Below are 12,141 nucleotides of genomic sequence, written 5' to 3' on the forward strand. Positions count from 1 at the left end.
ACCAATAAGATCTGTCTACGATTTGCGGTTCCCGAGATATGGCTCCTTAAATCTCCCGAAATCCGAACTTTTTGTGCCATATCTGGAGAACGGTGGCCAGTTGGCCAGTGGCCACTGGTTACAGGTATTGATCAACACCAATAAGATCTGTCTATGACTTACGGTTCCTGAGATATGGCTCTTTAAATCTCCCGAAATCATAACTCTTTTGGCCAATATCTCGTTAACGGTAAGACTGACGCGAAAACGTCCATCACTTTCCCAGATAGTTTTTGATACTCTATCGAATGGAGGGCTCAAAATTGAAAAAAAAAAAAATAGCCAATAACAGACGTACTCACACACAGGCATAAATAATTCAATAAAGAACTGAAAATTAAGTTCTTTGAAAATATAAATAGATAAAGTGACCGTAACCGTAAGAATACAGTGAAGATATGATAACACTTAAAGATACGGAAGTGATTATACAATATGTACTCTAATGATAAATATGATTTAAATGTTATTGTATCACATTTTTCGTGGACCTATGGACTAAAAAGCAGGATATAAATTTTATAATGTTGATTGTCGGTCCTGACTAAAGAGACGGCATAACCGTTTGTGGAAAATTAAAGAAAGTATATTCCTGAACACCCTGTAGATTTTATCGAAGCGTTATACGTAGATCATTCACCTATAGTTGTTTATGTATAATGTATACAAGGAAGGGAGGATCAACGTTGAATTCTAAGGAAATTAAAAATCTTTATTTATGAGAGATTTTTGCGAAATCCTGCTCTCATTTTTTTTCCTCTTCCGCTTTCTTGATGTTCATGCGTAGAACAAGAGAAGAGAGCCATTACATGAATACATTCACTGTTCTTTTTTTTTTTTAACTAAAATTTTCTTGGAAATTCGTCCATCAACAATAATGTTAAATAAATGACAACGTTACAATTCATTCCTCTTCAACTCAAACGTTGTTTCCGCTCAATTTAAAAGCGGAAACATTTTTAGTCAACAGTCTTTTGTTTAACGTCCCCCCCTTTTTTTCCTTTCCTACATACGTATATTTTTTCCGTACTCTGTGACTAGAATTTTGAGTCAAAATGTCAACTCCCTTCTTTTCAACAACAACTACTGTCAGTACTTCCATGAATTCTAATGGTGGCCAGTAATTCAACTCTTGATTCTCAGAATTCACTTTTAAAATCAAATAAGAGTAAGGTCTTTGTACGTAGTAGCATTCCAGGGCAACGAATCGCTCGAATAATACCTGACAAAAATCACAAGTAAACAGAAATGACAATACACAACCTTCCCAAAGTCAAATTTAATTTGGTATGTGTGTTGTGTGCACAGATAAAACACTGAGGTTTGATTTCTTCAAAATTTGCCAAATATGGAGAATTTTATGGGTTGAAATCAATAAGGATTTTACTAATTTTGTTTTCCTGATTTTTTTCTCCAAGGGCCTCATTTCGTGAAAGTAGTCACAAAATTTGCGGATTGGATCATAACGCAAAAACTGCAAATGCCGACTAACGCAAATTAAAACACAACTTGTGCATTGCGTTGAGCGAAACCGTCACGGAATGAGGCACCAATTCCTTATAAGAAAAATATCGTTTACTTTGTGGAAGGTGAATTATATCCCTAACCTCACAGAGAATGGGTCCAGGGACGTCATTTGAGGTTGTGAATAGTACAATAAGAAATTAATGATTCAAGTTTACTTATATCGATAAAGAAATTTATTCTTTCACCCTTCAAGCAAGGCCTTAATTTTTCAGTTTAACGTCCGACGTTTAGACTTTTAGGCTAAAGGACGCGATAATGATGAGCTGATGATAATGATAGAATGTCGAAGCTGGGAGGAAACGGGAGAACTCCGAGGAAAGGCACAGCACGATGTTCATCCACCACAAAGCCACTTGGCGGAACCTGAGATCGAACCAGAAACCCGAAGCGCTATTGGTGAGAACTGTACCACTGAGCCACTGCGACCTTCCAAGGAAAGCTTGAAATGACACTGTTGAAAGTGAGTATTCCCAATAGTGAGAGGCAATAGGCTGACAACGTTGACCCTACGTTGAAATTGATCGCACTGCCGAGCATTTGCCAACCCCTCATCTTGCAACGTTGATTCTACGTTGTAATTTACCGCCTTGCCCAGCATTTGCCGATGTTGGCTCTACGATGAAATTTACCGCCTTGCCGAGCATTTGTTAAGAGCCTGCCTTACTAAAAATAATACGAAATTTACCATTTTCTTTTGCTTGATTATTCATCAATGAAATGCAAGTTACAACAATCATAGAGAATGCTATTCTACAACAGAAAATATGAACCTGAAGAATTTTCAGTGTTGCAATCCACAGAAATTACAGTGTTGCCAGAAAAACAATTCCCCTAAAATCTAAGTTAAGACAGCGAGTAGAGGAATAAACTCAACTGCATTTGATTACGTATCATATGTTTTGGAATCCTGTGAACTACTTTTTAATTAACATTATTATTTAGTTTTAATAACTGTATGATAAAACTATTTTGTTTATTACAATCTAAATACAACTATTATTTAAAAAATTGCTCACAGGAAACCAAAACAACATGATACGTAATCAAATGCAGTTGAGTTTATTCCTCTACTCACTGTCTTAACTTAAATTTTAGGGAAATTGTTTTTCTGGCAATACTGTAATTTCTGTAGATTGCAACACTGAAAATTCTTCAGGTTCATATTTTCTGTTGTAGAATAGCATTCTCTATGATTGTGGTAAGTGCATTTCATTATCTCGTTTCACTTATAAAAAAACAAGCAAAAGAAAAATGGTAAATTTCGTATTATTTTTAGTAAGGCAGGCTCTTAAGGAACTCACCTTCTAGAAATGCGATTCGGAGTACGAAATCAAAACTGTTGGATATACGATCGGTAAATTGTTGCTTGGCCTACATTAAGTTTACACTATGTTATGCCATTGTACAAACTTATTTTTGCAAGCATGCTGCTAGGCATGAGTTTAATATTGCTTTTAAATTGATCCATAAACATTAACATTCTACGCCACAGAACTTTATTTACAAAAAGCAAGGAAAATTAAACTAGGATTGAAGAAAAGTTGCACAATCAAAGTAGAATACTTCTATTTTTATAAATCATTGGGATAGAAAAACAAACTTGATGCAGTTTTCCAATAACCATAAATTGTTATGTTATACAGTGAAACTCCAATTATCCGATCTAATGATCGCTGGAGGCAATCCACAAATGCAGAAATCAGGATAATCGGGAGCAGTCATCAACAAGATGTTATGTAATAGAATGTTTAAAAAAATCTCTAGTAGAATCCGTTTGCTTAAGAGGCGGAATTAAAATACTGCTAATTTTACAGTAATCATGTGATGTTTTCAAATAGATAAAAGATAATCGAAAAGTAAAACAAGAGCTCGCTGGACAATATTATTTTACATGAGATACCGTTATCATGACTTACTTAGCTGCTTTCGATTTCCAGCCATTTTGAAAATCGGCATTTATTTTCGCGTTTCTAAATGGCTGTAAATGGAAAGCTGCTAGGTGACTCGTGATAACGGTACCTGATGCAAAACAATATTGTCTAGGGCGATCTTGTTCCACATTTTGATAATCTTTTATCTATTTGAAGAGATCACATAATTTCTGTAAAATTAGCGGTATTTTAATTTCGCAGTGATAAGGCTTCTTAATAAAAATATAAACTTATATAGTTGTAAATAAGATCACTTTTACTACAAACTTTTTTTTAAATTAAGTACAGTAGTGAGTACTAAAATATCTTTACAGACGTTAGTGGAATATGCCCAAACGAAGTTAATTGTTCTGTTGCAGGCACTACTTTACGTGCTTGCTGCCAAGTCCCGAAAATGTTTGACGGAAAGAAAGCTGTAGTGGTCGCATTCCACTTTCTGCTAATTTCAAAACAAACTAATATTTCATTCCGTAGTAACTCTTTTTCTAGTTCAATTGAACTCACATTGCCACTTTCTGCAGTCACCTGCTGACAAATAAAACACTTCGCACCTTTGAATCCGGAATGGCGGAATGTCACACATATCCCGAAAGATCCAGTCTTAATTAAGATGCATATGGATTTCCATCATCAGTCAGCAGTAGGTTCGGGAGTTATAGTCCTGTAAAGTTAACATAGAAATCCATAGGAAATCACAACGTCCAGACATAATCGCTCAAAATCGGTAAATTTTTTCGCCCGTAAAAATTTGCACGGTCAGTCGTCCTAGGGTTTCGAAATTTCGATTCTGTGTAACACAAATGCATCGAATCCATACCCTAGGGTCCAATGAACAGAACTTTTATTGTGTGTGTGTGTGTGTGTGTGCTTACCCCATGCCGTAAACGTCGCCAACACATCTTGGCCCACTTGCCGGTAAATGTCGATCGTCGTTATAGCGACGCGTGGAAGGATTGCTGCTAGTGTGCCACTAGTGGCAGGTTTTCGTTCGAGTCGAAGCGGGTATTGAAGTTACCACCGCGTAGCAGCAAAGACTTCATTTTGGTCCGCGCTCCTTCGATTCGTCGCGGAGAATTGCGGAGGGACCAACACGATCGCCAGACATGTGCATATGGTTATTATTATATATTATTTTTTCCTGACGAATTGTTCCTAAAGTGAGCTTCGGGGATCAAGAGCAAACCCTGCCTCTACATCATGAATTGAAAAATCTTGCGATGAGTGCGTATGATTGTTAATAGGCGAATTAACATTTTGGGGGAGTAAATTTGTAGTTCATTGGCGTTCCATTGGAGTCTCTGCCGTTGGTGGTATAATTGTCAAAACGGAAGTGGGGCCACTGCGGATCGTCGCTGCGGGGCAGCCAATTTTTGGCGAGATGTCGCTACTTACCTATCGGTGATCCACCGATGCTTACGGCATGCGGTATCGAGGTATCTCTCTTTTGTCAACATCCTATAAAATTCTCTTAAACATACTGTTAGCAAGATTAACCCCATACGCAGATGAAATTATTGGAAATTATCAGTGCGGCGAAATCGATCAATTATCAATCAGATATTTACTATTCGTCAAATACTGGAAAACAAATGAGGATACATTACGTCAATTATTTATCGATTTCAGAAAGGCTTACAACTCGGTTAGCAGGAAAACATTGTACAACATTCTTTCAGAATTTGGAATACCGAAAAAGCTAGTTAGATTAATTAAGGTGTGTTTAAATGAATTCCAAAATAAAGTCCGAGTAGGAAAATGTTTGTCCACGAGTTTTCACATGGAGAATGACCTGAAACACGGAGATCCATTGTCTCCATTATTATTCAATTTTGTTCTGGAATACGTTAAAAGGAAAATCAAAGATTGCAACTAAGTCCTAGAGTTGAATGGTATTCACTAGGTTATGGCATATGCTGATGATGTGAATTTAATAGGCGATGGTAGGAGAACAATAGAAAGAAATGCAGAGGTTTTATTAAAAACTTGCAGGGACATGAGTTTAGAAGTAAATGCAGAGAAAACTAAATACACGGAAGTTTGTCAGGATCGCAATACTGTAAATTGTGGATGCGTTAAAGTTTCAAAAAATACTTTCGAAAAAGTAGATACTTTCAAATATTTAGGATCAATATTAACAGATCAAAAACCATATTCACGTGTCGACTAGAAGCAGGGAATTCAATTTAAAATATTTTGTCTTCGCGAATCCTGTCGAAGAATTTGAAGTTTAAAATATACAAAACGTTAATCATGCCTGTTGTACTGTAAGGTTCAGAAACATGGTCGCTTAGTTTAAGGTAAGAATGCAGACTGAAAGTATTTGAAAATAAAATTCTAAGTCGAATATTTGGACACAAGATGGACAAGATTCAATTAAACTCAATTGTTAAAATTTAACTGTGGTGATAGCGTAGTGATCGATGAACATACTTGGCGCCCTCTGCATGTATTTTGTTTATAAATATGATGGACTTGATTGTCTTAATATAGTCACCTGGCAACCCTTAGCTTATAATCCGATTTTGTGTCAAGCTTCACGATTACGAGGTAAGACAAAACTAGTGCATAACGCTTTCGCCTTCGATACGAACGGTCGAAAAAGCTTAAACCATTTTGAGTGAGGATTTTTCTGTTTTCCTCATCCACACCAGGCAAATACGGAAATGGTATCTATAACATAACGTCTCAGGTCACTTTCTCTCTTCCCCACTTCCCTAGGTACCGTGCTCGCCAAGGAACATGATGGGCTGAAATGATCGTAGACGCAGAAAGTCCAGCAAGATAAATTAGCAATAGCAATTCTGTGGCAAACAATACCAAAATCGAGTTTAGGAAACGACACTGTGACAAACCGCACGTAATCGTTTCAAATTAAACTGTTTGTTAATAGGTATGTATGTTAGCGAGTATGTAACGGAATAATTTTGACAGAATCCATAAAGATAATTTTAGAAAAAATAAAGAATGATGGTGAACAATGTTGGAACAGCAATTTTCCCCTCACTAAATTCGTTAGTTTTATTCCTTGAATAGCATGGATTCTTTGCGCGGAGTAAGATGTTTCACATTAAGAATGGCCTTAACTAAAAATAATACAAAATTTACCATTTTCCTTTCGCTTGTTTATTCATAAGTGATAGCAGATAATGAAATGCAACTTACCACAATCATACATAACGTTATTCTACAACAGAAAATATGACCCTAAAGAATGTTCAATGTTGCCATCCATAGAAATTACAGTGTTGCCAAAATAACAATTCCCCTAAAATCTAAGTTAAGGCAGCGACTAGAGAACGAACGCAATTGCATTTGATTACGTGTCATGTTGTTATGATTTGCTGTGAATTACTTTTTAAATAATAGTTGTATTTAGTTTGTAATAAACAAAATAGTTAATTAAATAACAATGTTATTTAAAAAGTAGTTCACAGCAAACCAAGACAACATAATACGTAATCAAATGCAGTTGAGTTCGTTCCTCTAGTCGCTGTCTTATCTTGGATTTTAGGGGAATTGTTATTCTGGCAACACTGTAATTTCTATGGATGGCAAAACTGAAAATTCTTCAGGTTCATATTTTCTGTTGTAGAATAATATTATCTATGATTGTGGTAAGTTGCATTTCATTATCTGTTTTCACTTATGAATAAACAAGCAAAAGAAAAATGGTAAATTTTGTATTATTTTTAGTAAGGCAGGCTCTTAAGAGTCTTCATCCCGGCGAAATTAAAATACCGCCAATTTTACAGTAATTATGTGATATCTTCAAATAGATAAAAAGATAATTGAAATATGGAACAAGAGCGCCCTAGACAATATTATTTTGAGTGAGATACCGTTATCACAAGTCACCTAGTGGTTTTCCGTTTTCAGCTGTTTAGAAACGCGAAAATAAATGCCGATTTTCAAAAAATGGCTCGAAATCGAAAGCAGATAAGTGAGTCGTGATAACGGTTTCTAATGTAAAATAATATTGTCTAGGGCGCTCTTGTTCCACATTTCGATTATCTTTTATCTATTTGAAGATATCACATAATTACTGTAAAATTAGCGGTATTTTAATTTCGCCGGGATGAAAAACTCTTAAGGCCACTAATTCTGTATATAAGGCATGTATTTGATGTATGATTATACAATGGGATTTTTCCGTTGTAATGTGTGTGCCTTACATCAGAATTTAAAGAATCCTTTCGGGGCCACAGTGGCTCAGTGGTAGAGCGCTTGTCTCTGGTGCGTGAGGACGCTGGTTCGAGTCCTGACGAAGTAAGTTGCGGTGGACAACATTGTGTCCGTAGGTTTTCTCGGGTTACTACCCTTTCCTCCCACTTTCTCATTCCACCAATTCTTCCATCATCAACTTGCCTTAATCATCCGTCACCCTTAGTACAAACAGCATAATCGTGGGACGTAAAACTGAAATATTTCATTTTCATAAAGAATGCTTTAAAAAAGTGAAAAACCACTGAGGCTCCAAAGCCGTGGGAAGCAGTGGTAGTTTTCCCGCCGATGCTTTATGCAACTTTCCTTCTGTAGAACTATAAAGCCGCCAAAGTTAGGATCCTTAATAAAATAATTAGACCGTCAGGATACCAGGGGGATCCAGGACCGACTTCTGGGGGGGGGCGGTGGGTTGTCACATTGCTACTTTTAAGAGCTCCAAACTTTGGGTTGGTTTTTATTTATATATATAAAATAAGAAAGTTTCCTCTTCTGGGCCCCCCCTGGATCCGCCCCTGCAGGATACTACCACACCTCTGCGGATGTTGAGTAACTCCTAACTTAACGAAAATACCTGTGTTTGGATGATCATGTTAGCTGCTCGAGATGTGTGGGGTAAAATCGATGTTCTATGTTTATAAATGCCGTTTCTTAGAATAGCAGATAATCTACGACGGGAGAAATGGGGGTTTTTACATTGTTTCCAAAATTCCCGCATGACGCGCGAATGTTCCCGGCTCAGCTCCACCACCTTGGGATGACACCTAGAGTGGAAAAGTCGATCGGTTTGGGTCCGCACCGCGCCGCCTCCCTGGGACACCGAGCACGTTGTGACGTAGAACCTCGTGTGACGTAATATTCTCGGAAAGCGTAAAGATATCTTTTGTAACAGTTGTTTTATTTGCGTCGAAACAGAAGGGGCTACGGGGAACGAGGGTTTCGCTCTGTAGCTTCCGGATTGGAGACTTCGTAATCATAGAGAGAGAGAGAGAGAGAGAGAGAGAGAGAGAGAGAGAGAGAGAATTCAAATACGTAACAACCCAGAGACGTCACAGCAACAAAATCTCATTGATTCGACTTTTCCACTTTTTTTTTTTTTTTTTTTTTTTTTTTTTTTTTAAAAGCTATTTTACTGTCATTTTTCTCTTTTTATCTAATTCTGTTGTTTTATGGTATTTTTCACTGGATTTTATTCTTCTGTTATTTTTCCCCTAATGCTTGTTGCTATATTTGCATTCTTTGGTTCACATCTCTTTCCATGTGGCTGTACCCCTCTCTCGCGTAGCAGGGTTTTCACCTGTGCTAACTCTGAAATTTAAAATCAGGGACAGTTTGTCACTTGATTAGATTATATTATCGTTTAATACAAAGGTGTATCAAAAAGTTAGGTGAATTTTCGATTTTCTGAAGAAAAAAAAAGTCCAGAGATAAATATCTGTAACTGTACCATATTTGACGCATGATCTCACTCTAAAATTCGGAGGCACGAAGGCTTAATGGTAGAGAGCTTACCTCTGGTGCGTGAGTCCCTGGTTCGATTCCCGGCTAAGTACCTTTGCGGTGGACAACAACGTGTCCGTGGGTTTTCTTGGGTACTCCCGTTTCCTCCCACTTTCTCATTCCATAAATTCTTTTATATCATTCGCGTTCCTTAATCAATGTCTCCCTTAGCCTAAAGCAAGGGCGCTGATTTCTCTGTAAATTTGGGAGGGTCCATTCAAATGCAGAAGGCATATATGAGGATTTTAAGACAAATTGAATTCAAATTATGCCAAATATTGTATATTCATAAATAAAATGCGGGGGGAGGTCCCCACAGCCCCCCAGGATCGGCGCCCTTGGCCTAAAGGGCATATTCATGGAACGTTAAACTGAAAGATTTCGTTTTTTTTTTTTTTCATTTTCAAACTACATTCGACATAGGAGCCATTGCGTTCCAAGCATACATTCCAACGTGACACCAAATTGCGCATGCTCTTTGCAAAGAAAGTTGCTCTAGGTTCCCTGACTATAGATAACCGTGCCTCTTCCAGTGTATTGAAACGCCTCCTGCGGAAGCGTTTCATTAGGGATCCAAACAAATCATAGTTAAAAGGAGCTAAATCAGGGCTATATGGAGGATGATCAATTTTTCCAGTTGGCATATCTTGTGAGGTGATTCAGGGTGTTTATGGTCCTCCTTAAGATATTTTGGCACTCAGCGCGTCAAAGTTCCTGAAGCCAAGTTAATCATGAACGAAACTTCTCACTGAACCATATGAGTTTTACAATGCATCTGTAATGTCATGCAACCTCACCCTTCTGTCTTCATGGATCATGGCATCGACGTCTCACAAATCCCTGTCGGTGGTGAACGTCCCTTGTCTACCACTTCTGCCAGCATCTCCTTCTACCCACCATTTGCGAATGTGTTGCACTATACACACGGTTAATTTTACAACATAACACTTTCTCCATAAACTTCCACCAATTTTCGGTGAGTGTCAGATGGTCTCTGTCACTTGGCCCATAAAGATTAGTAACACTGCGCGCCTCCTCCTTGGAGTAATACTCAAATCGATGCGCCATCTTTAAATTGCTCTAGGTACCAGACGGTTTGGCGTAGAAGGCTGTAATTACCGCCATGCTTCCTTCACCTTGGCATCTACAACACAAAATAATTAATTAACACAAATAACTCTGAGTTACTGAGACAAATTAATCTTAATTTTATATACTTTTGTACATGTGTGGTGTAGTTTATTTTAACATTTTGTAGATTTATTTTAGCATAAATAAAATATTAATGTTTCAATTTAAAATAGTCGAGATTCAATAAAAATAATGAGGTTTAGGTTTAAAATAGTTGGGATTAAATAAAAACAGTTGAGGTTTAGTCTTAAAATAGTTGAGGTTCAATAAAAATAATGAGATTTAAGTATAAAATAGTTTCTAAACCTAAAGGTTTAATAAGAATAGTTGAGATTTAGGTTTAACTAGTTGAGGCTCAATAAAAATAGTCAAAGTTTGGGTTTAAAATAGTTGAGGTTTAAGAAAAATAGTTGAGTTATGATAAAAATTGCTGAGGTTCAATAAAATAGTTAAGGATTAGGTTTAAAATAGTTGAGGTTTAGGTTTAATGTAGTTGAGGTTCAACAAAATAATTGAGGTTTAACTTTAAAGTAGTTAGTTCAATAAAATAGTTGAGGCTTGGCTTTAAAGTAGTTAATATTCACCAAAAATAGTTGAGGTTTAATTTTAAAATAGTTAAGATTGAATAAAATAGTTGAGGTTTAAGTTTAGTGTAGTTGAGGTTTCTTAAAAATAGCTGGCATTTACACAGGCGGATGTAGCCCGGGCCTGGCAAGCCTAGGCCCCGTCAGTTTTTCAGTGACAAAATCAATCTTAGCTATTATTTATATATTTTTGAAACTTTATAGTAAACTCATGATCAGGGTGCGAAATCGCTTGAAAATGGTGGGGGGGGAAGAAGTTCAGTGATCCACACTAATGCCACACTGTGCTTCACAAATGAAGTGGGGGATCCAAAAAAATTAAATATTCATTTATTATGTTATTATTATTATTATTATTATTATTACAATAATAATAATAATAATAATAATACATTCGAAGCAGAAAGTGCGTATTTATTATTATTATTATTATTATTATTAATAATAATAATAATAATAATAATAATAATAATAATAATAATAATAATAATAATAATAATAATAATAATAATAATAATAATAATAATAATAAATCTTCAAACTAGTCGTCATTGTTATTTAAAATACTTTAATAATGTTATTTATTCATTTAACCTAAATTGGTATACTTATATACTGTATTTAATATACACTTCGGTGCGTACGGTCCAGGGTTAGACTCCTGCGGGAGCACAGTTCCCTTGTGTTTACCATCATATGGAGGACTGCATTCATGAAAATAGCGGTGTGAGATCTAGAAGTCAGAAATAATGGCGCCTGAGAACCGATGTGCTAACCAAGCATTAGACCTACGAAGTTGATGCGCTCCACCTGGTCAGTTATAGATCTCCATAAGCTGTAGAGTCAGAGTATAGTTTTTATTTTGAAATTCCCGTTTCTTCGCTAAGTATTTATTTCTTCGTAGACATTAAATGTGTACATTACGATGGTTTTAATTTGCCTTCAAATGGAGGTCCACGTTTAATATAGCCTTGGTGGCAGAAAGTGACATCCAACTCAAACTAACATTTTCTTTCCAGTGAGTTATAACACAACTAAAAAGGTGCTCGCGTATCACTTTTAGTTGGTTGGTTGGAGTTACGTCCTTTCCAACATCGAGGTTATATAAGACATCAACTCGCAGTTTCACGAATCACTTGTACACAAAACAGGCAGTAAATATTCACATATTTTATTTTGATTTCGTTTTTTTTTTCTCGCACTTTCTG

This window comes from Thermobia domestica, chromosome 11 (genome assembly GCF_964235325.1).
Source record: "Thermobia domestica chromosome 11, izTheDome1.hap1.1, whole genome shotgun sequence".
Lineage (NCBI taxonomy): Eukaryota > Metazoa > Arthropoda > Insecta > Zygentoma > Lepismatidae > Thermobia > Thermobia domestica.